Raw genomic sequence first — 27,396 nt, forward strand, 5'->3', positions numbered from 1 at the left:
AATTATCCTGTGTGGTGCAAGTTACAGCATGTACCTTTGCACAATACAAAAACTCTTAGCCGTGTTTTTTTTATGTATGCAAGAAGCTGTTTAAACACTCTGATGCCATTAATGTGTTAGACTACTTAAATGCAGACAAATAAGGCTCAGCAAACAAGCCGCAGGTGATGTCTTCCTATCAGACTAACCTTTATCAGCTTTGTTTTTGAAAGTCAAATGACTCGTAACCCAACCAATTCAGATGTAGACAAGAGCATCTAACTCTCACGGACAGACAGAAGGAATGTAGTTAAGCCCTTACACGTATTGTTACCCATTCAAAAAGTAGGCCTAGGTTAATTTTTTTTTTTAATTTCACTTCTCTCTCTCTAAAGCTCAACCCTTTTAAAAAGCAAGGCTTTGTTAAAAATCGTTTTTAAGTGTGTATTCCCTGCTGTTTCTAAGCCTTTAGACCTTGCTTTTTGGAATGACACCGATACTTAAATACACCGAAATTAAGGTCGGCAAACAAGTGGTTAAGTAGGTGATGCTTTTTGTTAACTTAATAAAAGAAAAGACAAAAGAAGGTTGCAAGGACACAAGACCTTACATCCCACAGATTTAGCTGCGAAAGACAAACCTGTGAAGACAGGGTGTGAATTTAAGAACTCCCAAGAAGTCATGTTTGGGAGCCAGCTTTTCAAAGTGATCAGGGGTGCTTAACCTAATGCAAGTTACCAGAGTTTGCTCAATATTATTCACTCACGGCAGCGGCTCCTATGCAAGCAACGCAACATTTTCTTGTCGTTCTCTTGGCTAATGCTAAAACCAAGCTTTGTACTTTTTTCCAGCAGTTTCCTTTGCTCCTAAACTCCGCAAGCAGCTATGCCAGCCAACACAAGCAAAGCGTTTCCCATTTCTGAATTTAGTCTATCCCCAAACGCATTCAAACGAAAGACAGCAACGTTTTCGTTTAAGAAATAGATGTTGTTTGCAAAATGTAAAATATTATTTCGCTCACAAATCTTTTAGCCTCCAAAATCAATCAAAATCTAAGCGATGCCTAACAAACCCGGCCTAGCGCACATAGGAGGCGGGGCCACGGCTTGTGAGGCGTGTCTTTCCGGCTGACGTCGCAAGGGGCGGGATGGCAATAGAGCCTGCGGTAAGGATTCGTAGTCTGGGATGGTATGGAGGGGGCGGGACTGGCGGGACACAGAGTGCCGCAGACGGGCTGTTGTGGGGAGCATTGCGGTTCTGTCTGCCTGGGCTCAGGTCCGGTTTTTGCACAAAAGAAACAGCGTTAATTCCACGGCCAAGAAAGTGTTGATAGCTCACATTCGCTTATCCGTGTGGATCTTAAAGCAATAAAGCCGATCTTCTGGTCCAGGGCTCTTCATACAGGTGTCAAACCGCCGCGTGCGTTCCCGGCTCCTGCAGAAATGTGACTTTTCGCGTGCGCCTGAAAACCAGACACTCCGGCTCTCATTGTAGGGTCTCTGGATCCCGCCGTAAGTTTTGTGCATTTTACTCTTTTCCTGCTGCTATATTCCTCCTCCTTCTCCCCCCCCCCCCGCTCACCCCCCGAATAAGGGGCACTAATCGACATGTCGATATCTAAATCTATTTGGTTTTGCGTTCAATTCTCATATCTGCGCTAGTTTTTACCTGCACGGATTCTTAAATAGAATCCGTATCCGGATTGTACCGCGCCTGGCGTCTGAAAACTAGGGAGTTTTTGTGCATAGAGTTAAATGATGATACTACTGATGATTATTATTGCTTATATTGGATTGTTTAGTTTCTGGTCCTATCTTGGAAGCACAAAAGGAATTATGAATGCACAATTAGGAGAGTTTTCAAAGCAGTCAAGCATATAAAACTTGAAGTATTTGCTATAATGCTCTTTTTTTAACAACAACAAAAATGTGTTCGTGCTTCATTCACTCACATATATGCTCATCACAGGACAGAATTAAGCGTTTGGGGTTGTAACGTGGTATTTTTTTTTTTTAAGAGAGCGGATGGGGGTTGTGATTAGCTATACGAATAGCTCTCGAAGGAGTGTGTTTGTACAGACAGCACTAGGAAAATGTTTTAGTAACACGACCTTTTTTTTTTCTTTGATTAAGATTTACATGCGCGTGTGCATGGAAATAAATGTAATGGTGCTCTGCTCTTTTCTTGTTTTTTAGGCTTGTATCTAGAAACATAGCTATGAGCTCTTACCTTTAGTCAACATTACAGCAGAGAGATGAGTACAAAGAAGGGTTGATAAGCTCTTCGGATGACTGCAGCGCACATGTCCGCTGGGAGGGGGGGAGGGAATCGGTCCAAAATGCCCCTTTTGTGTTTTTTTGCACTCTGCGGGACTTGCATACAGAGGGGAGCCAGCATTTTGCATGGCCCCCAGGCTCATTGTGCTTGCATGCATTAATTTGCTGGGTAAGGTTTTTTTTTTTTTTTTTTTTCCTGGGCTTTAGAAGGAGGGGATGGAAGTAACTTCCTTACGGCCCCCAAGACCCGTGCTTCCTTTCTCTGCGGAAATTCAAGGACACTGGAGCCAGGGACAGGGTCGCTGTTTTCTACATTACAACAGTGGAGATCTTGCAGGTTTAACCCAGAGGAAACAAGGCTATGTAGGATCCAGTGGCCTGGCAGCAGTTTGGCAAGATGAGTTCAGTTCTTTATCCTAAGAAGGAAGGGTTGTGTTCTTTAACTGAAAAGCTATGATGTATATTGACTTTAATTTTTGAACAGTAAGATTCCCCCCCCCCCCCCCCCCAACAGCCTGTACTTTTTTTTTTTTTTAAAGTAGAGAAGTGTGGTAGCTGTGTTAGTCCACTTTCAGAGGTAATCAATAGAAATCAAACAAAATAAAACATGGAAAAGAAAATAAGATGATACCTTTTCTTAATACATTTCTTGATTGGCTTTCGAAGGTTGCCCTCCTTCGTCAGATCGGAAATAAGCAAATGTGGAAGATGACAGAATATATAAGTGAAACATCCAAGCATTTCATTGACAGTCTAACAGGGTGGGGTGGGTAGGAGGTATGCAACATGTAACCTATCGTATGTTTTCATCCTTATTTCTAGCCTAGCTGCCAAAAAGCATGACCATTTTGGGCGATTTCAGTCATCTGAGTGTATTAAGCCGGTGTTCTTTATTTATTAGGATTTATTTACCGCCTTTTTGAAGGAATTCACTCAAGGCCGTGTACAGTAAGAATAGATCAAACATGAGCAATAGGCAATTAGAGCAGTAAAAATATTCGAACAACAATACAAAGTATGGCATGGTATACTACTTGCAATGACAACACAATATGTACTAGAACATTTCGTTATTTTATTCATTTTTATTTCATTCTATTAAATAAGTTATCTCAATTCAGTTTGTTTCTTCACCTTTCTGCAATTAATAGGCCGAGCTTTTATGCAAATAGTGATCCCTTGGCTCTCCAGTAAACACTGGCTGCCTGCTGCATAATTCCTTCTACCTATTTGGCTACATTAACTTTTCCAGAGGGTATGAAATGAGGGAAATGTCTCTTCTAATAGAGCCTATAACCTTTGTTCTGTGTAAGTTTTCTAGTCCCGGGACACTTTGGGGGGGGAGGGGGGCTTTACTAAGCCGCAGTAGGTCTACCGCAGGCCTACCACACACTAAAAGTGCACTGCGCATCCTGCGATAGTATTTATTTTCTAGCACGGGAGGCAAGCCTGTGGGCAGAGAGTAGGCATGCCTGCACTAGCACAGGCATATTACCACATGCTACCAAATTATTTGGATTTTGCTGACACCTTTTTCAGTAGTAGCTCAAGGTGAGTTACATTCAGGTACTCTGGCTATTTCTCTGTCCCAGGAGGGCTCACAATCTAAGTTTGTACCTGAGGCAATGGAGGGTTAAGTGACTTGCCCAAGATCACAAGGAGCAGCAGCGGGATTTGGACCGGCCCCCTCTGGATTGCAAGACCGGTGCTCTAACCACTAGGCCACTCCTCCACTATAGCAACATTCCATGTGGAATCTCAAATAGTAGCAACAGAATCTCCACTAGTAGCAACATTCCAGAATCTCAAATAGTAGCAACATTCTATGTTCCACTGCACTAACCACTAGGCTACTCCTCCACTAGTAGCAACATTCCACGTAGAATCTCCAATAGTAGCAACAAAATCTGAAACTATTATTTATTGATGTAGATTTTGCTCACAGTACTTTCAGGTACTTTTGGATATTTCTCTGCCCCAGGAGGATTTACAATGTAAGTTTGTACCTGAGGCAATGGAGGGTTAAGTGACTTGCCCAAGATCACAAGGAGCAGCAGTGGGATTTGAACCCAAGACCGGTGCTCTAACCACTAGGCCACTCCACCTAATTAGTTCAGGAGCCCTTACTGCCTCTCAAATAGGTGGTGGTAAGCACTAATGGGGAAATTAGCACGTGGCTAAGGTTACCATATGTCCGGATTCCCCTGGACATGTCCGTCTTTTTTTTTTTTTTTCAGGGGACTGTCGGGTGATTTTTACCATTCTGTCCGTTTGTCCGGGTTTCTGGATAGATGGGATGGCTGGAGGGTGGGCCTTCTTTCTCCCCCCGCCTGACCCTACTGTAACATGCCCTGGTGGTCTAGTGGCCTGCTGTCAATAGTTCAAAAAGCGGTCTCGCGAGACTTCTGCTTGAAATCTCGACAGCCATTTTAAGGGTTCTTCCCTGCCCCGAAGAGGTCCCTAGACCACCAGGGCTGTAAGGTAGGGGAGGGGAAGGGGGTTGATACGCTGCACATGGATGAGATGGGAAGGCGAGGGGGAAATGCTATACATTGAGGGAAGGGGGGGAGAGAAAAGTGGGGAATGCAGTACATGGATAGATGGGGATGGAGAGGAGAGGGGGATCATGCTGCTTATGGATAGGAGGGAAAGGAAAGGGGGGGGGGGCTTGCAGCTCATGGATGCTTGCTTTTTTGGAACTACACATATTTCCTAATTTTTATGTTTCAGAGTATGGAAGAAAATGCAGTTCTGTTACTTTTACTAGTACTTTCACTGCTTGTGGAATCTGGCTTTCTTGGGGAGTCAAGGTGACTTTGTGGTGGGGCTGGGGGCGGGGCATCCTTTTATTTTGTAGCCTCTTTTTGGCTCCACAAATATGGTAACCCTATGCGTGGCCAGTTTACTACCATGCTAAAAGTGGCCGCAGGGTGCGGGGAACCCACAAGCTGACAGCAGCGCCTGTTGCTTTTTAGCACAGCTCATTCATGGGACCCCCTTACTGATGGCATGTTGCAGAGAGCACAGTAAACATTTTGGTAGGAAAGGCTCAGTTTGTCTGCTTGCTCTTTAGCCCTTTTTGAATAGGGTGATTATTTCTATAGAAACCGGAATCCTGAGCTTTAAAAGAGTCAAGTGTTGTGCAGAGCTGGGGGAAGAAAAGCCCAGCGGAGGCTTTGCAATGCTAAGCAGAATCCCCCCTGCCTCCCAACACAGACTGTTGGCCCCCACCCACTGATTTTCATCACTAGAAAAACAGATAGATGTCTTTGGCAAACCCCAGCTAGAGAGTCAACTGTTCGTGGGCACCTGCCCTAGATTTGCCAACTGGACAGTGTAAAAATAACTGTTGGTGTGAGTGGCTTGTAACTCATGAACAGACTCCATTATTAGTTATTCCTTGTAGATCTCTTATCTTTTTATTTTGATCTAGCCGTTTTCCCCTTTTTCTTTTGGGCTTCCTACTTAGTTGGGTCTGGTACCATGAAGTTTTCTTTGCAACTACACAGACTATTATTTTTCCCCTCTGTTTTTAGAGCCGTGCTCCCAATATGCTTTACTGCAAGTCCTTAGGCTCCAATGCACAAAACTTGCCAGGCTAGGAAAGTTCAATTTTGATTGGTTCATTCCAGTTTAGCATGCACATTATTTGACTAGTAATGCCCAAAGGGTACTTTGTGGTTTTTACCATTCGCGGTAGCAGCACATAAGCACCGCCACGCTGGGAAAAGACCCAAAGTCCATCAAGCCCAGCACTCCGTCTCCGACAGCAGCCAATCCAGGCCCCAAGAACCTGGCAAAAACCCCAACATTTAATAACAATTAATGGCCTTTTCCTTCAGGAATCTATCCAGACCCCCTTTAAACTCAACAAGGCCAGCTGCCGTCAATACCTTCTCCGGCAATGAGTTCCAGAGTCTAACTATGCGCTGAGTAAAGAAAAACTTTCTCCGATTTGTTTTAAACCTACCACATTCTAATTTCATCTTGTGTCCCCAGGTTCTATTATTGTTAGAAAGTGTAAACAAACGCTTCACATCTGTCTGCTCTATCCCACTCATTATCTTGTAAACCTCTATCATATCACCCCTCAGCCGCCTTTTCTCCAGGCTAAAGAGTCCTAGCCGTCTTAACCTCTCCTCATAGGTTAGTCGTCCCATCCCTTTTATCATTTTGTCACCCTTCTCTGCACCTTCTCCAATTCCTTTATATCTTTTTTGAGATGAGGCGACCAGAACTGAACACAATACTCCAGGTGCGGTCGCACCATGGAGCGATATAACAGCATTATAACATCCTCATGTTTGTTTTCCATCCCTTTTCTAATAATACTCAACATTCTGTTCGCCTTCTTAGCCGCTGCAGCACATTGAGCTGAAGATTTCAACGTCCTATCCACAATGATTCTCGGATCCCTTTCTTGGTCCGTAACTCCTAAAGCGGAACCTTGCATAACATAGCTGTAATTCAGGTTCCTCCTTCCCACATGCATCACTTTGCACTTGTCAACGTTGAACTTCATCTGCCATTTGGACGCCCAATCCCCCTGTCTCATGAGGTCTTCTTGTAATCTCCCGCGACGACACAACCCTGGATAACTTTGTGTCATCTGCGAATTTAATTACCTCACTAGTTACTCCAATGAGAATCGTATGCAATCAGTCTCCAGCTAACGCAGAGTGCGCAAACTCTCCCCCTCCTGACAGACATATGAGACTCTTTTAACCGATTAACAGAGGAGGGCCTTGACAAAATCCTAAGAAACCTTGACCAACTACCTGCTCCCTCAACCCTTGCCCATAGAAGGCACCACAAAAATTGTGAACTCCTCTCTCTTTCTAATGGGCAACTTCCAACAGCATTACAAAGGGCAGTGGTGTGTCCTTTGCTAAAGAATAACCTTGACCAGGACAAACTTGAAAATTACCAGCCAATATTCAACATTTTTAGGGAAGCTTATAGAACAAACAGTCTGTGATCAACTCAGTGATTGGCTAGAAGAGAGAAACTGGCTAGATCCATGTCAATCTGGATTCAAACCTGGTTATCAATAGAAATAAAACGTGGAAAAGAAAATATGATACCTTTTTTTATTGGACATAACAATACATTTCTTGATTAGCTTTCGAAGGTTGCCCTTCTTCGTCAGATCGGAAATAAAAATGTTGGTAGATGACAGTATATATAAGTGAAACATCAAAGCATTTCAGTGACAGTCTAACAGGATGGGGGTGGATAGGTGAGAGACAGGAAGAGTCAGGTGGATGAGGGACAGGGAGATATGCATGGAGACAGGAGGGTGACAAAACAGTACAATTTTATGGTTTATAATGGGCTAGAAAACCCAGATCTTTAAGTCCTGTCTGGTGGGTATCAAAATATTTAATCATTCTGACTTCAAAGGTCTTATTGTACTGCTTTGTCACCGTCCTATCTCCATTCATGATGTGATTAGGAGGGGGGCGGGGGCCCACACACCTTATTTTCTTGAACCCACAGGCCCACCACCACCATATCTTCCTCATTAAAGAAGTACAGGGTAGTCATCCTGGGTCCTCCAGCCTTGTTTTGATGGTGTCATATGAGGAACAGGACTGCCGTGGCTATCTGAGCAAAGCTGGCTGTCCTAGACCCAGGACACTTTTTGCACCTGCCTCCCAGGGCATCAACTGCCTAAACAGCCAGGCGGGTAAGTTAGCGACCTCATTCTTCAGATGGCAGGGTCCAGTCACCCCACTTCTCCACTCCTAACTTCATAAGCATGTTTGCTGGCAAATGCACAGACATATGCAAATGAGGGTTAGTCTGCTCATTCTTCCAACAACAAGCACTGACCTTTTTTTGTAAATCATGCATAAAATTGCATATTAACACTGTGAAAGACTTTGTGAACTTATGTGATATTATATATATATATATATATATATATATATATATATATATATATATTTTTTTTTTTTTTTTTTTTTTTAATTCAGGATGGTTAAGATAAATGCATCATTTCTCAGCAGTCAAGTTTGTGGGTTACATTACCAGCATAAGACTACTGTTCTCCTAACTGACCTGCCTTGTGCTGGCTGGTCACCCACTGCTAATTTTAATGCACACCCCTTACAGCTGCTACAGGAGCTTCAGTGAACTGGGATTCCACAGTGGCAAGCAAGTCTTCATCGCTGAATATAGAGCAGCTGTGAAAAGCTTTCAGGGTGGTTTTCATTGGTTCTGCCTGTTATTCAGATGGGTCCATTCTGTTATCTTTTTCCATAGTGTGCTGGTCAGGGTCATCCAAAGACATAGAATAGAAAAATGAGGAGCTTGATTATATTTGGCTCAGTTTATTGCCAGATACAGGAAACTGCCGTATTCACGGCCTCATTGTTTTCACTTGGTCGTTTTTGTTGGTCCCTGTGCCCTTGGAGCTGACAAATCTCTTTTGTATCTCTGTAGAGAGCTGCACACATCCGGTAGCACTGTACAAGTGATGTAATAAGTTCTCTCTAAGGTTTGAAGCATTTAGAGAGAGGCTTGGTTAAGGATCTTATTCCAAAGAATTGCTGGGGTAGGATTCTCCTACATAAATTCCCGTGTGACTGCTCAGAGCCTTCTGGCTGTATTCAGGCTACATTAACAGCCTTTATTCTGGTGTCATGGACCTCTGAATTGTTGGGCTGAGGGTCACCTCCGTGGTGGGTACATGATAAACTTGTAAGGTCTGTTTCCAAAATACTCTCCTTTTACTCTTAAAACTTAAACTAGGACACAGACTGTAAAGGGTTCTCCGCTGGTTGGCCAGCCTACTTTAGGAATTGTAAATAAAGAGTTAAGTGCAGAAAATTTCAAAAGCAGAAGAGCACAGGCGAACAGAGTGGCGTTAAGATGTAAAAAAAAAAAGTTCCTTTTATTGGTAATCCAGTATTTAACAAGTATGTGCAAGATAAGAGAAGTAAAAGCAAAAGGCAACTTGTCCATATCAAACTTAATACCTACCTGAGCACACAGTTACGGAACGCACTGCCGCGCAACTTAAAAACAACCTACGAACTAACGAACTTCCGCAAACTACTGAAGACTCATCTCTTTAACAAAGCTTACCACAAAGATCAACCCATGTGATTATACACAACTCCTCCACTTATATTTAGAACTTTCTTATAATATCTGCTTGTTATACTATTATCATGTTTTATCATTATCATGTTGCCCAAGATCCTTCTGTAACACTAAGAGGTAGATGCACTAAACGTTTTTCATCGTTAAATGAGCCCTCAGGGAAGAATTTCCTATCCTTTCCATGCACTTAAGCCTATTTTCCGACGACAGTAGCAGCTAACGAAAACGGAATGGAGATGAGCAATTAGTGTGAAAACCCCATTGAAACGACATGCACTAACCTTTTCCGATTGCCTTTACGCAGGAAAAAGGCAGGAAAACTAACGAGAGGTCTGGACCTCTCGTTAGGACAGCTCCGTGGCAGGAAAAAGTGTTAAGTGAAAAAATAAACAAACTTTCAGCCAATCCCAGCGCATTAGCAGAGCTAAAAGCGCTGTGATTGGTCCAAAGGACCTCAGAAAACACATAAAAAAATAAAAATAAAAAAAGGATCGGGAGGGGGCAAGGGCGCTCATCAGGAGCGTCCTGTACGGACGGCCTTGCCCCCCCCCCACACTTTCTGCCGCTCCCCCCACCCCGAAAAAGCAAACTTCTAGAAGCCCCTGCCCCCCTCCCTTCCTCACTACTCTGTCACCTCAGCTCCGCCTCCCGACATCCTCCTGGGCCCGCCCCTGTCTGACGTCAGTAACCTACGTAGACGTCAGACAGGGGCGGGCCCAGGAGGAGAAAGACGCCCATCGCGAAGGCAGGCATCAGCTGATTCAGCGTTCTTCTTGCCCGTGCAGCGCCTTCGGACAGAGGCGCTGCACGGGCCCGGTAAGAGGAAGGGGGGCCCGATGGAGGAGGGGAATGGCGGCGACGACCCCAAAAGGGGGCGGGGCGCGGACGGAGGATGTCGGGAGGCGGAGCTGAGGTGACAGAGTAGTGAGGAAGGGAGGGGGGCAGGGGCTTCTAGAAGTTTGCTTTTTCGGGGTGGGGGGGGCGGCGGAAAGTGGGGAGGGGGCAGGGGCTGCTAGGATGTTGCTTTTTCGGGGTGGGGGGAGCGGCGGAAAGTGGGGAGCAGCGGGGGGGGGCAAGGCCGTCTGTACAGGACGCTCCTGATGAGCGCCCTTGCCCCCTCCCGACCCTTTTTTTTTATTTTGTTTTTATTTGGGAGCCATGTGCTTGCGATTTGACTGTGTTTTGACTGTTTGTGGCATGCGCAGAGCAGCTAACATAACGCTTGGCTGCTCTGCGCATGATTTGGGGGCCGATTAACGATGTGTATTGTGATTCTTTGATACATTGTACGTTTCACTACCGATCTCAGCATGTGTGACTTTTTTTTTTGGTGCATTTTTCGTTATTTTAAAATCGTTAGGGACTTTAACGATTTAGATTTTTTTACGTTTGGTTGCTGCATCTGCCTCTTAATGTCTATTTTCTAATATATTTCCACTACTCATGATGTATTGTAAGCCACATTGAGCCTGCAAAGAGGTGGGAAAATGTGGGATACAAATGCAATAAATTAATTCATTAATGTTAGAAACATTGTCATAGGTTCTGAACACTTGGTATGCATTCCCCAAAGGGAACTTGGTGTGTGTTGAGAACCTATGCAGTTCCTTTCTCACATCTGGCCTACTGCCACTCCCCTCCCAACTTAGCAGTTGAGCAACCCCAGTCTTTCGTCAGCTGTGCCCCGGAACAGGAAGTTGATATTGGGGCATGGGATTGGCAAAGCCAACATGAGCTTAAAGACTGGGGCTAAGTGTCTGTGAGTTGTTTTGCCAAGGGTGCTGGTATGGAGAAGCAACAGTAGAGTTGGGGGGGGGGGGGAGGCAGAAAGTGAGAGGGGAGAGAAGTCACTGGTTTGAAGGGCGGGAGAGAAAGAGATGAGATACAGTAAAAGGAGGGAAAGAAATTGAATTCTGTCCGGACAGAGGCAGAAAAGTAAATTGAAGAAAGCTGAAAGGAAAGAGAAAAAAATGGCAAAATTTAAGAGAAGGTAGAAGAAAGGAGAAACCACACTCAGAACAACACAATTAGAAAAATACAATAACCAGACAAATGTAGAAAATAACTTTTATTGTCTGTTTCATGGTTAGAATTCCTTTTTCTTTATTATCATTATTATTGGGATCTCCATTTCAAAATCTCTGCTGCTTGGGGGAGGGGGTACTTGGTTAAACTTTGACTTGAAGTTGTAGAGACTGGGTTATAGTACTTGATCATTTCTAATTGTGGGTGACAGCAGGGTTACGGTACTCTTATCCCAGTTGTGGTAATAGAATATTCTTTTTTTTATAGATGGTGTATTTTTTTTAAATTTTATTTTAGTTACATTGTACCCCGCACTTTCCCACTCATGGCAGGCTCAATGCGACTTACATGGGGCAATGGAGGGTTAAGTGACTTGCCCAGAGTCATAAGGCGCTGTGCCTGAAGTGGGAATCGAACTCAGTTCCCCAGGACCAAAGTCCACCACCCTAACCACTAGGCCACTCCTCCACTGAATGTTTCTCTTTGTGAACAGGTAGAGGATAAACCCCTGGGTGGATGACATATCCCCTGACACAGTGACACTGGTTGAGTGCCTTCAACCTCTTCCCCAGTTAGGGGGCTGCACATGATCTGAGGGAATTACACTGGTTGCCTGTTGCCCAATGTATAAAAAGTTGGGTATAATGCAGAAGATTTAGTAGAACTGCTGGAGATTCCAATTTCAAAGAGGAAAATTTGTTATCTCTGAACTCTAGCATTAGATTATCCTTCTACAAAAAATGTTAGATTAAAGTCTGTATTGGAAAAATCATTTTCTTTTCAGGGGGTGCGACGATGGAATACATTGCCAGTCGTCCTGAAGTATATCATTTAGGATGATGCTTAAGATGCATCTATTTGAAGGACAGGTTTAACATTTTTTTATTAAGTTGCCCTTGTTTTATTTTATTTTATATATACATGTTTTTTTTACCTCACTATGTAAATTTTCTCTTCATGTTCAGAGATTTTCTTTTTGTGAATCCTACATCAGGAATACGGTCAGAATGCAAGAACTAGATAGAACAGATAGCAGCTTCAGTCATTCGGTTCTTAGCTAATTTAAGGTTCAGGATCCAGTCTCCCCATGACCAAAACTTCTTCCTTAGGGCACTCTCAGGCTTATTTTCGAAAGAGAAGGGCGCCCAGACACAAATCGGGAGATGGGCATCCTTCTCCCAGAGTCGGCCAAATCAACATAATCGAAAGCCGATTTTGGGCGTCCTCAACTGCTTTCCATCGAAGGGATGACCAAAGTTCCCGGGGGCGTGTCAGAAGCATAGTGAAGGCGGGACTGGGGCATGCTTAACACATGGGTGTCCTCGGCTGATAATGGGGAAAAAAAGAAGGGTGTCCCTGACGAACACTTGGCTGACTTTACTTGGTCCATTTTTTCTTGCGACCAAGCCTCAAAAAGGTGCCCGAACTGACCAGATGACCACCGGAGGGAATTGGGGATGACCTCCCCTTACTCCCCCAGTGGTCACTAACCCCCTCCCACCCTAAAAAAAAAAACTTTAACAATATTTTGTGCCAGCCTTTATCCCAGCCTCAAATGTAATACTCAGGTCCATGACAGCAGTATGCAGGTCCCTGGAGCAGTTTTAGTGGGTGCAATGCACTTCAGGTAGGCAGACCCAGGCCCATCCCCCCTCCCCCCCCCCCCCCGTTACACTTGTGGTGGTAAATGTGAGCCCTTCAAAACCCACCACAAACCCACTGTACCCATATTTAGGTGCCCCCCTTCACCCCTTAGGGCTATGGTAGTGGTGTACAGTTGTGGGGTTTGGGGGGGCTCAGCACCCAAGGTAAGAGAGCTATGCACCTGGGAGCAATTTATGAAGTCCACTGCAGTGCCCCCTAGGGTGCCCGGTTGGTGTCTTAGCATGTCAGGGGGACCAGTGCACTACGAATGCTGGCTCCTCTCACGACCAAATGGCTTGGATTTGGTCGTTTCTGAGATGGGCGTCCTCAGTTTCCGTTATCGCAGAAAACCAGGGACGACCATCTCTAAGGTCAACCTAAATGTTGAGATTTGGGCGTCCACGACCGTATTATCGAAATAAAAGATGGACGCCCATCTTGTTTCGATAATACGGGTTTCCCCGCCCCTTCGCCAGGACTTCCTGCGAGGACGTCCTCAGGAAAACTTGGGTGCCCCATTCGATTATACCCCTCTCTGTCTCTCAGAGAGACAGCTGTGGATCAGACTGATTATCTGAACAGTTCACTGCAAAATAGGAACACTTCATTCTCTTATTTCGGGCTCCAGGGGACAGCTGATCAACAGACTTGGCAGCCTCTGGAATTCACTACTCCTACTTCTTTTAGGTCCCAATATCAAAACTGCGGAGCAGTTCTGAATAGCGCCATAAAAATACTCCCATAACAACACCCTAATGCTCGACGCTAATGAGATTCAAATATAGGTGCGCTCATAGCGTTGAGTATTAGAGAGTTCGGCTGGAGGATTGTGCTGGTGCATGCCAGAAGAGTTCCACGGTAAGTTCGGCTCCTTGCACGTATGCGCCTGGTAAAACCCCAACGTGAAGCACACGTTGGCTTCTGTTTCCTGAGGCCTAAATTTAAGCATGTTTAGTTTTAGCATGGATGCTGTATATGCAGGAAACAAGACGCCAACGTGTGCTTTTGTTTAGATCTGCCGTTTCTCATAACAAGCACCTGCACGGGCTTCCTTCAGCTTCCAGAAGCAATGAAAACTGGCAGGATTTGCAGAAAGAATCATAAGAGAAGCAAAATAATCATGAGAAATCCTTTCTTCCAACACACTTAACACCTGCTCTGACCTGGGGTTATTTTTTTGCAGCAGCAGTAAGGCAGTTCTGTTTCAGACATACTTTTCTGAGCATTGGTGAAAATGCAGAATGACCTAATTTTCATGTGCTAGACCCCTCTGAACATTCTGGGCAGGTAAAGCTATTATGGCCCTAATGGCCTTTAGCATTTCCTTTTGAGCATCGGGGCTTTAATCCCTTGTTCAGGGAGCTAAGCTTTCTAGTGGGTCCTCGGGTGGGCTTCCCAATTCATTGCTCCTCTGTTTCTTAGCCAATCTCTCTCCTGGGAGGAAAGAGATGTGGCACCTCCCTTGTAACTGGGTTCTGTACTTCCCTCCTAGACTCTGCTTTGAATCCTATTTGACTAAAACCTCTGTAGGGCTTACTGGTCTCCTTTGATGCTTATTTTTGAAACGGGGCCAGAATATTTTGCCTGCAACTACAATAATAATTTGACAGCCTTTTTTTTTGACTAGTAATCTGGCAAATGTAATTTATTTAAAAATATGGAATTGGGTTCTGTTAAGTTACTATTTCTGTACAGCCCAAACTGGTTCACTAAACATAAGAGTAATACAATTGTACATAACAATCCAATTATGGACTCCCCTCCTCAAGCCGTAAGTCAGGAACCTTGGAATACAGCTAGATTCAACACTTAGATGCTGGTCCCCCAAATCCAAGCAACTTTCAATAGCTGCTTCTCATTTGCAACAACTACACTGCATCTTTCCTGCCTTAATGGTGGAAATGGATTTAAGCCGTGCCTTCATTATGGTCACAACTTCCAATGAGTCTCATGAATGAGGTATTACCATACCCAGTTATAATGTATTTGGGAGGTATAGACATAGCAAAAAAGAGAGACTAGATGTCTACCAAAAACATCATTGAAGTGGCTGAAATATGGCACAGGGAAAAGAGGAATCCCTGTGAAGTCATGTTGTGAAGTACAGGTGGTTGTTCACACTGGTGTCACCTACAGACTTCCTCCAACTCAAGCAAAAAAAAAAAAACTGGACAGAGATCTGATCAATGATATTGAAAATGTGGGAATGAAAGGAAAGGTGGCAATACTGGGTGACTTTTTTTTTTTTAATCTATCCAGATATGGAGTGGGACATCCCATCTGCAAATCTGGAAAGAATTAGAATCGTGGAGGATGCTTTACAAGGAGCTCTGTTCAAAGGTGATAGCAACCTCTTGGACAGCAGTGATCACTAAAGGATTGGTTTGATACAAAAGCTAAGTTGGAGTCTAGACACACAAAACTCAAAAGTTCTGAAATTCAAAAGGGGTGTAGGATAAACACAGAAGTTCCCAATATGTCAAAACAAAACTTATTTGCATTAGGCATTTAAAAAAAAAGCGGAAGCTTGAGGGGGGGGGGGGGGGGGGGGGGATAACCTGCACAGAGTGGCACCTTTCAGATGCTGCTTTTAACTCCTAACCCTTATTCATTTGTCAGAACCCTTATTTTATCATCCTCACTTTAATATTCCCTTATCTCTTATTTGTCCTGTTTGTCCTAATTAGATTGTAAGCTCTGTTGAGCAGGGACTGTCTCTTCATGTTCAAGTGTACAGCGCTGCGTTTGTCTAGTAGCGCTATAGAAATCAGTAGTAGTAGTAGTACAGGATGGACCCTGCTGGTCTGTCGTCATTTACTATGTTGTGTTATTTTCTAAAGGGCCCATGCACGGAAGTCCCCGTAAAGCACCACATGCTATTTCCATCTCTAGTAAAAATTACATAGGTGGAAATAGCAATAACAGGCGGAAATGCGAAAACAGCAAACAGCTCAGTAGGGGGAAGGCAATAGCAGAACAGTCATCGCTAAGTTTGGCCACTTTGTGCATCCTTAGAATAGTATGCTACCCACGGCTCATACAAGCTGTGTGTAGCTTTTTTTGTGCTGTCGAAAGCTGAGCTCTGCTCCTTTTTGTCGGCCCATGGAGAAGCTACCTATGTGGGCTACATGAAGTTGCAGGTCCATAAGGGCTTGCCCACCCCCGGCTCCAGCCAGCTGCTTTTGTGGGTCCCAAGCCTGCAGGCTCAACTTTTCCGATCTATGCCACCAGGGGCTATACGATCGGCTGCCCCCATTACCCTGGTCGAGCATGCAAGAAGCTCTACAGTGATTGCAAAATTGTCAGCTGCCAGCAGAGGGGAGGACTCCTCGATTGGGGGAGGGGGGAGTTGCCTTTCTACTTGCTGTACTCCAGATGAACAGAAAGAACTACCAAGAGAGAAGCTTGAGGAAAGATCCTGAGAAGCTAGTAACGGCTGCTCCAGACCTCCCATTAAATTCCGGGTTGCTAAAATTAGGCATTCCTTGCTGTGCATCCCTCAAAATGCCCATTAAAACACTGATATTTTTAAGGACCATCAGAAGGTGGGTAGAGTCCCAACTGCTTGTTGTATCCAGACTTTTTTTTCTTCCATATCTGTTATCTTCATCAGTCCATTTTTCACATTATATAAAAACTTATTTTCTAAATATACTGTTGCATAACTTTCCAAAATCAGGCTTTGTTTCTCAACCAAAATTTCACTTATCTTAGAATTCTTCTCTTCAGTTTCTATTTCCGTTTACTTTACAGAAACCTAATCTATTCAGATATGGATAATTTTGTAGTCTCTCCAAAATCGCAATGGTGTCCACTGGGTGTATTGAACTCTGCTATCCAAACTTTGTTTAAATTTGGTTCTTCAAGATCGACAGAAGTATGAACAGGCAAGCAGGAAAAATTATTATAATAAAACTGAGGCTCTTAAAGAATTACAACAATATAAAGATGTGATCATTACTAGAGCTGATAACGGAGGTGCAGTGGTGTTAGCCTGAAACTCGGTATTTCGAAGAAGCATATCATGAATTGTTGGATGGGAACAGTTATAAGGAAATATTGATAGATCCTACTCCAGAATTAATGTCAACTATTTCAGAATTATCTATAGCGAGAAAACAAGATTATATTACATCTAAGGAGCAAATGGTTTTTTACATCCTCATATTCCTTGTGTTCACTTTCTTCCAAAGATTCATAAATCTATGGAAAACTTACCAGGTTGTCAGATAGTTACTATCTGTACTAGAACCTTTTTCAAAACTTTTGGATATATTTTTAAAACCTGCGGCCAAAAAAGTACATAAGTGCATAAGTAATGCCACACTGGGAAAAGACCAAGGGTCCATCGAGCCCAGCATCCTGTCCACGACAGCGGCCAATCCAGGCCAAGGGCACCTGGCGAGCTTCCCAAACGTACAAACATTCTATACATGTTATTCCTGGAATTGTGGATTTTTCCCAAGTCCATTTAGTAGTGGTTTATGGACTTGTCCTGTAGGAAACCGTCTAACCCCTTTTTAAACTCTGCCAAGCTAACCGCCTTCACCACATTCTCCGGCAACAAATTCCACAGTTTAATTATGCGTTGGGTGAAGAAAACTTTTCTCCGGTTTGTTTTAAATTTACTCCAATGGGTTAGTTTTGCAGGATGCTGGGCATGATGGACCTTTGGTCTGTCCCAGTGTAGCAATATTTATGCACTTATGTAATGCAAGGGGAACATTTTTTTTGAAGATGATTGTTAGATGAAGTTCCTATGACTTAAATATTTGAGACCACATTTCTTTGAATACAATTCATTATAATACAGTTCAACTCATTTGAATGAATTAGCAAACCATTCCTGTTGTCTGCTGCTGTGAACAAAAAACAGCCGCAGAACCCCTTTGTGTATCTGCCGCTGAGTAACGTGCTCGGTAAACTGGCTGGAACCAGTCAAACAAACACGTTGCTGGTCTGGTAAGTTTTTTTTTTTTTTTTTTTTTTTTTTTTGTGCATCGGGTCCTAAGCTACTTTTGTAACGTAAGTGGGATCCCCTCCTGCGCTGTCTAGGGCATCCTTGCAAATACATTTGTGTACTTTAAGTGGGTATTTGCAGAATAGCGCATAGGTGCCATACCAGTATTTATACATGTTAAGTGCACACATTCATGCCTAAATGCTAGTATTCTAAACATTTACGTGTATAAATATGAGCACCTAGGTTATGGAATTGCTTTACTGTGGTTTGGGGATCTGAATGAGGATCACAGCATTCTCATAATCTACTATAATAAAACTCACCCTCAACGTTCTGAGGACACTGACGTCAGTGAAGCCAAGCTCTGACTTCCTTCAGAAAGGTTCGAAGGTTCGTGGTGGTGAAGCCACCAAAATCGCTCCAGGCCCCGCCCTCGAGGGCGGAGCAATGGCACAACGAAGGGGTTGTCAGGGAGGGAGGCGGGGTGGGAAATTGCTCTGGGCCCTGCCCTCGAGGGCGGAGCAATGGCAGAACAACGAAGGAGTTAGCAGGGAGGCGGGGGGGTGATCGCTGGGTTGGCAGGGAGGGAGGCGGGGGGGTGGGAAATCGCTCCAGGCCCCGCCCTCGCGTCAAACGTTATGACGTTGGGGGCGGAGCAATGCCAGAACAACGAAGGGGTTGGCCTGGGGGGGGGGGGTGTTGGCGAAGAAAACCTTGCTAGCGCCCGTTTCATTTGCTCTGAAACAGGCTTCTTTTACTAGTGTTTTAATAAAGTATTGGGAGTTGGAGTTGCTGTTTCAATTATCATGACTGTTCTGGAAATATCTGCAGCAGGGCATACCTACAAAAAAAGTGGGAGGGCGACCAAGGATGCCAAAGACTGGAAGATGTATGTTGGTAAAGAAGTTTATTCAAGTATGAAGACTCGACACAACGTTGTGTTTCGGCCATTAGGCTGCTAATTCCAGCACTCCGTAGCGAGTGTATGAGTTTACTTCAGACGGATAAGCACGTTCAATTCAACAACGGTCTTTTTAAAGACTATTTTGCTACACCGAAGATCCATCTTCACCACCTTTCAGCAGTACTCAGCGAATAAGACTCCTGATGCAGGCCTAACGGCCGAAACACAACGTTGTGTCGAGTCTTCATACTTGAATAAACTTCTTTACCAACATACATCTTCCAGTCTTTGGCATCCTTAGTCGCCCGCCCACTTTTTTTTTTGTTGTACTGTTGTTTACAGTAGGGCGTTTTGAGTTCTCTGTCTTTCGGCGGATTTCTTCTCATGCAGGGCATACCTAATCACTCCTGTTAATCTTTACAGCTACTTGCATTTTCTGGATATCCCGCAGATATGCATGAATTTGCATACTTTAGAGATTCATGATATGCAAATGTGTCTCAGTCTGGGCACCAGGTCACTTGAGCATCCAGAATTCAGTGCTTCCAGCTAGACAGAGGAGCCAGGGTCAGGCCTAGTTGGTTCCTATCTAGACAACAACTTCTTGAAGGTAATCCCCAGTCTGAATAAAGTTAGTTTTTAGAACCTTCTCTTTAAATGGACCCTCTCCACAACTGCCTCAATATTAAACCACAGTATCTAGTGATCACTGCGTGGGATAAACATAAAGGAATCCTGTTCGGAAGGAAGGGATCCTCAGAAGCTTAGCCGAGCTTGGGTGGCAGAGCCGGTGGGGGGAGGCGGGGCTGGTGGTTGGGGGGGGGGGGGGTGGGCCTTGTTCTGGGCAGACTTCTACGGTCTGTGCCCTGAAAATGGCAGAAACAAATCAAGGTCAGGTATACACACAAAGTAGCTCATATGAGTTTAAATTGTTGGGCAGACTAGATGGACCGTGCAGATCTTTTTCTGCTGTCATCTACTATGTTATGTATGTTACTATGTTTTTCTGCCGTCATCTACTATGTTACTATGTTAGTTTGGAAAAAAAGTCAAGCCGACCAGAGGGAAGCAACAACGCAAGTGAAATATGCCAGAGAAGCAGTGCAGTGGCTGTCAAATGGAGCAATAACGGAGACCATGGCCAAACAACGAAAGGTGTGGTTAAGTAAAAACAGCAAGCTAGCACATCTTGTTCTCTTTGTGCTTGTCTACAGAAGAAGACGTGCTAGCTTGCTGTTTTTACTTAACCACACCTTTGTCGTGGCATCATTACTCGAAGCCTTGTAAGTTTGTGTTCATTTTTTTGAGACCGCCATCTGACCCCTGATGCAGGCAATACGTTGAAACACAGGTTGTGTCGGGTCCTCCAGTAAAATTTGAGTTTTTTGATATTGGTCTTTTCCCTTGTTCCATGAAGGCCACTACATTTCATCTCTGGCCCCAGTCTGGTAGAAATCTAGCCTCCTCTCCATATCCAGGAGCAACTGCTGAGCTGCACAAGATGGAAAAGGGGAAACATTTGGGAGATAGGAGCAAAATCATGTCTAAATGATACCAATGAGGTAAATAAAAATGAATAAATGTCTTATTTGCCTTCCCTAGTTTCATACATACGGTATTCATTGTGCACATAGTGAAAACCCCAACTGGCTTTGAAGTCGTCAGGACAGGTTTGGGAAGCCCTGCTTATTGCTATTAATAATTTCTAAAGCTCTACTAGACGTATGCAGCGCTGTACACATTATAATGCAGGTTCTTCCTCTGTCCCTGGAGGGGGTATTTAGCAGCACTTAACTGGACAGCGCTACTGGAATAACCCCTTGGATGTAGCAGTGCTATTAATTAGTGCCGGGGCCGTCTGGGGGCAGTCGGGGTGGACCTGGAAGATGTGCAGCCACTTATGGTGATCAGTGCCAGGCAGATGGCACAGTTTTGTGCGATCCTTTCTTAGCATGGTAAATTTTGCGGATTCTTGCACTGAATTTTGGCCAGTATGCGTGCGATCTCCAGGTCTGCTGAGGAGGACCCAGATATAGCCCTGCATTGAATATCCAGGTCTAATTTAGTCTGCAGCTGTCGGTGGCTTTAAAAACTGCTGACGCTGTGGGCTGGATATTGCCCAGATATTACATGGTAAACTGGCCCTTCAGCTCGCATAAGAACAGCGAGAGGCACCATTATTCCACTTTGGTCCCATGACTTTTTCTTGTTTGCTTGGCTTTCCAGAGTAATCAACACCATAGGCATTTTCTATTGCACAAAAAAAAAACAACTATGACTCAGTAACTTTTATTTCCTTTTATAATGTCTGTTTACAAACGGGCAACAAATGTTGGATTGAGCGCTCTGCCAATGACAGCATAACTACTTAGCCATGCAGCACCGTCTCCACGGCAACAGCTGGCTGTAGACCAGCTCCATCACATGATGGCGACATGGAAGGAATTACAAAATTAGGGAAATGGCATTCAACTAGAGAATGGTCCAGCTAAATTTTCTCATTGCAGACCTGTTCAGAGTAGCCTGAAATGAACACGGGCAGTTAATTTTAAAGAAGGGGCTTGCTGATTGAAAGAACTTGGGTGCAGTCTTTTATTTTCAAAGCCAGGACACGCCGCTGTCCATTTCTGCATGATCAGCAATTTTGCAGTGGATTTATTGGGTCTGTGGTTTCTTTTAAAAATTCTGCCTGTGAATCTTTCTTTATTCAGGACATGTTGTGTGAGTTCTCAAATTTGGCTCCCAAACTGGTTGGTTTTTAAGCTTTCTACAAAGAATATTCAGGCATATCTCAATATAATTGATCCAAGAACCAGATTCAACTGGCAGTGTGTTGTTGTGGATTAAGAACTGGGTAAAACAGAGAAAACAGTGTAGGGTTAAATGGTCACTGTTCTGAATGGGTCATGGGGTTCCCCAGGGGTCTGAGCTCCTTTTTAACATATTTATAAATGGTCCAGAGATGGGAATAACTAATGACATATTTAAATTTGCTAATGACCACAAATCTATTCAAAGTTGTTTAATCGCAAGAGGATTGTGACAAATTGCAAGAGGGACCATAAGAGACTGGGAGACTGGGCATCCAAATGGCAGATGACATTTAACGTGTGCAAGTGCAGTGTGATGCAGGTAGGGAAGAGGATCCCAAACTATATCTACGTGATGCAAAGTTCCACATTGAGTCACCACCCAGGAAAAGGAATTAAGTGTCATTGTTGATGATACGCTGAAACCCTCTGCTCAGTGTGCAGCAGCGGCTAAGAAAGCAAATAGAATGTTAACAATTATTAGGAAAGGAATTGAAAACAAAACTGAGAATATTATAGTGCCTTTGAATTGCTTGGTGGTGCGACAGCACCTCAATTACTGTGTGCCATTCTGGTCACCACGTCTCAAAAGAGATATCATGGAATTAGAAAAAGATACAGAGAAGGGTGATGAAAATGATAGAGGGGATGGGACAGTTTTCCTATCAGGAAAGGCTGAAGAGGCTAGGGTTCTTCTGCTAGAACAAGACAGCTGAGGGGGAGATACATTAGGGGGGGTCTATAAAATCCTGAGTGGAGTGGAACAGGTAGATGTGAATCGCTTGTTTACTCTTTCCAAAAATGCAAAGACTAGGATGCAAGCAGTGAAGCTACTGTAGTAAATTTAAAACAAATCGGAGAGATTATTTCTTCATTCTGCATGTAATTGAACTCTGGAATTCCTTGCCAGAGAACATGGTAAAAGCAGTTAACTGAGTAGGGTTTTGAAAAGATTTGGGCAGGTTCCTACAAGAAAAATCTATAAGCCATTATTAAAATTGATTTGGGAAAATCCACTGCTTATTTCTAGGATAAGCTGCATAAAATCTGTTTTATTCTTTTGGGATCTCGCCAGGTACTTGTGACCTGGATTGGCCACTGTTGGAAACAGGATACTGGGCTTGATGGACCTTCAGTCTGTCCCAGTATGACAATGCTTATGTTCTTAATAAAATATTTTGTTTCCTCCTGTTCTTTTGGTCTTTCAATTCAGTTGACACCGGGACTGGTATCTGGTGCCATGAGTCAGGGCCAGTGCAAGGATATATCGTGCCCTAGGCAAACCTTTAGCCTTGGTGCTCCCACTGATTAACTTTGTTCCCAGGTTAGCCTGGGATATTTTTTTTTCTCCTATTTACCCCTTCAAAAACAAATACCTTTGCTGGCGGGAGTCCCCCAACCCCCGCCAGCTGAAGCCTTCTTCAGCGCCAGTCTCCAGTGCAGCCGCGTTCGCTGCCCTGCTCTTCTTTCTTCTTGCTCCTCCTGTGCATGCTGACGCTCCTTTACGTGCACAGGAGGAGCAAGAAGAAAGAAGAGCAGGGCAGCGAACGCGGCTGCGCCGGAGACCTGCACTGAAGAAGGCTTCGACTGGCAGGGGTTGGGGACCCCCGCCAGCCAAACCAGGGGCCTGGAGATTTATGGGGGCCCAGGCCCCCGTGCCCCCCCATAGCTACGCCACTGGTTATACCCGTAGAGCTTACACACTCGTTTCTTTATTGGCTGTTTTGCAAATCCATGAAAACATATTTCTGTTTTAAGAAATTTGTGTTGAAATAAGTTTTTAATAACTTCTTTGAAAAGGAATATGTAGTTGGTTACTAGTGATTCCTAGTTTTCTGGTTAACCACATTGAACTTTTTTGGATATATGCTGGATTTAAATGTTTTTAATGTATGTAGGTGCCTGTGTTCCTTTATAAACTAGGCAACTTCTTAGGCTCTAAATTAGGTTCTCCGTTATGGAATTAGCCACCCCTTTATTTCTAAAGCAGCTATTCATTTCTATAATCACAGGTAAACTTGGTTTCTCTAGAACTTTGTCTGGGCTTTCGGATATATAAAGGTGTACATTATAAGACTATTCACGATAGTTTATTTTCAGTCCAGGGAGCTTGATTCTGGAATTCATTACCTAAAGCTATGGCTTCAATTCTTTTGTTCCAGAAACTTTAAAAAATAAAATAAATAAATATATATTGAGAGGTTTATTATAAAGATCTGTTTTTATTCATTTTTATATTGTAACTTCCTCTTCAAGAGAAGAGTTTTATTAGATTATACACTGCCAAGAAGTCCATTCTGGATATTTGTATGGTATATAAGACAAATATAGCATAGCATTCAGACTGCGAGAGTTAGCCCGGCTAACTCCAGCAGTCACCACTAAACCCTGATACGTTCAATGTCGGACTGTTTCCGGTTAGAAGATAACCCGCTATGTTGATATTCAGTCTTAGAGCCGGTTATCTTCTGAATGGTCAAAGAGATCCAGGGCTTTTTTTGAGGGGGTACTTTGGGGGTACTGAGTACCGGCACCTTTTTCATTGTCTGCTAAAATGGATCCATGGTCTCTGAGTTTTAATGAAAGAGCTCAGGCCCAACACACCAATTCTGCCTTGTCATAGATTCTGTGACTGGTTGCAGGGGGTCTGGCAATTGTGGGGTGGGTCCCTCAATGATCACCCCACCCCTGAAGGGTGGCCTGGCCTTTGAGTACCGGCACCTTTTTCACTAGAAAAAATGCACTGAAGAGATCCCACCGGTGGCGTACCGGGGGGGGGGGGGGGGCGGTGAGGGCGGTCCGCCCCAGGTGCACGCCGCTGGGGGAGTGCCGCACACCTGTAGGCTCTTCGTTTTCATGCTCCCTCTGCCCCGGAACAGGTTACTTCCTGTTCCGGGGCAGAGGGAGCATGGAAACGAAGAACCGACAGGCGCGCGGCACCCCTCCCCCCCCCCCCCCCCCAGCGGCGTGCACCCGGAGGGGGGTTCTTTTGCCGAGGGGTCGCACTGCACCAGTGGGGGTTATTTCACCGGGGGAGTTACACTGTTCCGGGGGGGTGGGGCGCATCAGCGCCCCTAGGAATGCCACTGGATCCCACATGTTCATGTGGCCAAATATAGCCACTAAAGTGGGGCTGAATATCTCCAGATAGCAGGTCCTGAGCCTGGTTGGTTAAATGCTTTTGTATATCGGAGCGGTGGGGGGGAGGGAAGTGTGTATTGTGTTAAATAAGCTGGCAGAAGGGACAGCAGCATCTGCTTCTCTTACTAAATTCTTCTCACAGGGGGAGGGAGTGGGGAGGGGAGGGTTACAAATCTCTTTTGTGCAATTGTTTTGTAAAGGTCATAAAAATAAAAGCAACCAGTGTGTCCTGCACATATCAACACATTTTTCCATCTTGGCTTGATTCATGCACAAGGCTTTTTTCTCTATTTTCCTATGAAAGGACACCAACGGAGTGTTTTTTTCTGAATCTCCTGTATGTTATCTCTATCCTGGGACATTTTGAAGCTTTTGTACCCAGGAAGCAAATCACATCTTTTATCCAAGTACAGTGTTTGATTGAGGATTACTAATTCTCCATACTTTATCCACAAGTGGCAGATGCTCATCTTGGGCTTCCCAGACCTGAGCTAGTAATTCTCTTCCCTCCTCTCACTAGTGTCCATGAAAATCCTTACCCTGTCCCTTCCCGACTAACGTAATCCCGGCTTTATTTCTGAGGGACCAGCCCGGTACACAACTCTGCCTCCAGGAGCATCCTGAGCTAAAATTGTACCCTCTGCAACATGCCCCTACCAACTGCCACAGCCACTGCTGGGGGAACAATGAATGGGGAGCATGTATTTATTTTTTGTATGTGCCCTCTCATCTCCCTTGTGTCTTCTGCAGCTGCACAGCCCCTCTGCCCAGCGTGTCTGTCACCTTTGGACTCCAAAGCAGCAGGGCTGTTCTGTTCCCCTCCTTTCCAGGCAGCCTGCAGGGAAGAAGAGGGGAAGGAAGTAACTCCTGAACCTAATCAGAATGGCATTTGAATTTTAATTTTGAGAGTTTCATTGGGCCTCCTTCAAGTTATTTCTTACCCCCCAGCAATATGGCAGGGAAAAGTAAATACGGCCTGTTTCCTTCAGTTAATACTATCGATGTACTTTACTAGATTCTATCTGGTATTTTGTTTTACAGAGACCATCGTCTTCCTTGCACTATCCAGGAAATCTAGAGTAGCTTTATTTTGAATGAAATCAAAACATATTTGCTTCTCGTGTGCTTCTGTGGTCAGCAAAATGCTTTTTTAAGATTTCAAAAATGAGGCTTCTGTAGGTGAAGCTGTTGACTTTGCAATCATAGAATCGTCTGGAGCTCCATATTAGTGTCTGGGTCAGGGATTTAGCTACAGATGTTAGTGCGGATATTTTCATGCGCGCAGAGAAAATTGAGCTGTGGCATCGGGCAAAGCTCTTTGGCCCCTCACCAGTAAGATCTAAATGCTGTGGGTTGGCAGACTCATAGCATGGCCCAATCAGTATACTGTACGGTACCACCTCGGCAACTAGAGAGCTGGGGGAGGGGGACAGACTTATTTGGCTCCTCCAACCAATGAGGTGTTGACTGGTAGAAGCATAGTTTGGGTTTTTTTTAAAGCATGTTTGCACTCCACACCCCTTCCTCTCAGATTTCCAGTACTTTTTATACTCCCTCTCTTCTCCTGTCTTCTCTGCAAACCTGGATGGTAGGAGAAGGTGGCACGCTGTTTTCTGGCTTTTCAGTCACTTTTTCAGTCCTCAAGGGTTTTGCACCCTGAATGGTTTCCTGTCTCACCCACCTCTGATTATGGCCCTGGTGGTTAGAGGGATGTGGGGTACTGTCACATCTTCTGCAGGGGACCTCCTTTTGCTCCCCATCACCTCTGTATGAGTAACATAGTCCATTGCAGCTGATGCTTCCATTCTGGTCAGTATTTCTGTTGGCGCAAGTATTTAGTTCCTCACGCGTTTCCATGTGACAGAGATGATACTAGGCTCCAAATGATGGCAATACAAATGAATGTTTGTTTTTTTCCCAGAAACTGGCACTCAGAACATCTATTCATCATTGCAGTCTTGCCCACACCTAGTACTTTTTGCTTTGTGATATTCTAAACCAGTGGCCTTTACTAACGTTTGTCAGGACCCCTTTGGATGCAAAAGACCTGCAGGATGGTCAACAAATACCTCCCAACGTGGTGTCATGACACTGAGCACTATGCCAGTTATAGATGTACACCCATCAATCTTTTGTCTTCCTCAAATGCTCCCCCTTTTCCCCACCAGTCACCCACCACCAATAGGTCCAGCATCTCCTTCTCCTGCCTACTGACTCCAAACTAAACGCTACTGGGGCATTCAAGTCACTATGAGGGGGCAGGCTGGTCAGGAGCTGACATTTTGGAAGACAGGAGTCTGTAGAAGCAGGTGGGGGGTTGGGATTACAGAGACATGATGAAGGAGGCAGCTGAAGGTGTGTCTGGGATCAGGGGGATGTTTTGAGGGATGGGATCAAATGTCTGCCCAAGGGGGTTGTTGATGGGGTGGAGGGGGTCATCCCCCAAAGTCTGCAGGGCTGCTAGTTGCTGACAGATCCTGAATATAACAAGTGTGCCAACACCTACAGGATGAGGCAAAAAAAAAGTAACCCCCTACAGGGTTT

At 44.4% G+C, this 27,396-nt stretch overlaps 1 protein-coding gene across 2 annotated transcripts in view; it reads left to right on the forward strand.

Moving 5' to 3' along the window:
- Positions 1-1,205: 1,205 nt before the first annotated feature.
- The window catches only part of GPRC5B (G protein-coupled receptor class C group 5 member B), a 55,664-nt gene continuing 29,473 nt past the window's right edge, over positions 1,206-27,396 (forward strand). For both annotated transcript variants that reach the window (XM_030210954.1, XM_030210953.1), the window contains exon 1: positions 1,206-1,490. The gene's annotated coding sequence lies outside the window, so the exon portion shown is untranslated. The remainder of the gene's footprint in view (positions 1,491-27,396) is intronic.

The sequence above is a fragment of the Microcaecilia unicolor genome, chromosome 8, assembly GCF_901765095.1.
Source record: "Microcaecilia unicolor chromosome 8, aMicUni1.1, whole genome shotgun sequence".
Classification (NCBI taxonomy): Eukaryota; Metazoa; Chordata; class Amphibia; order Gymnophiona; family Siphonopidae; genus Microcaecilia; species Microcaecilia unicolor.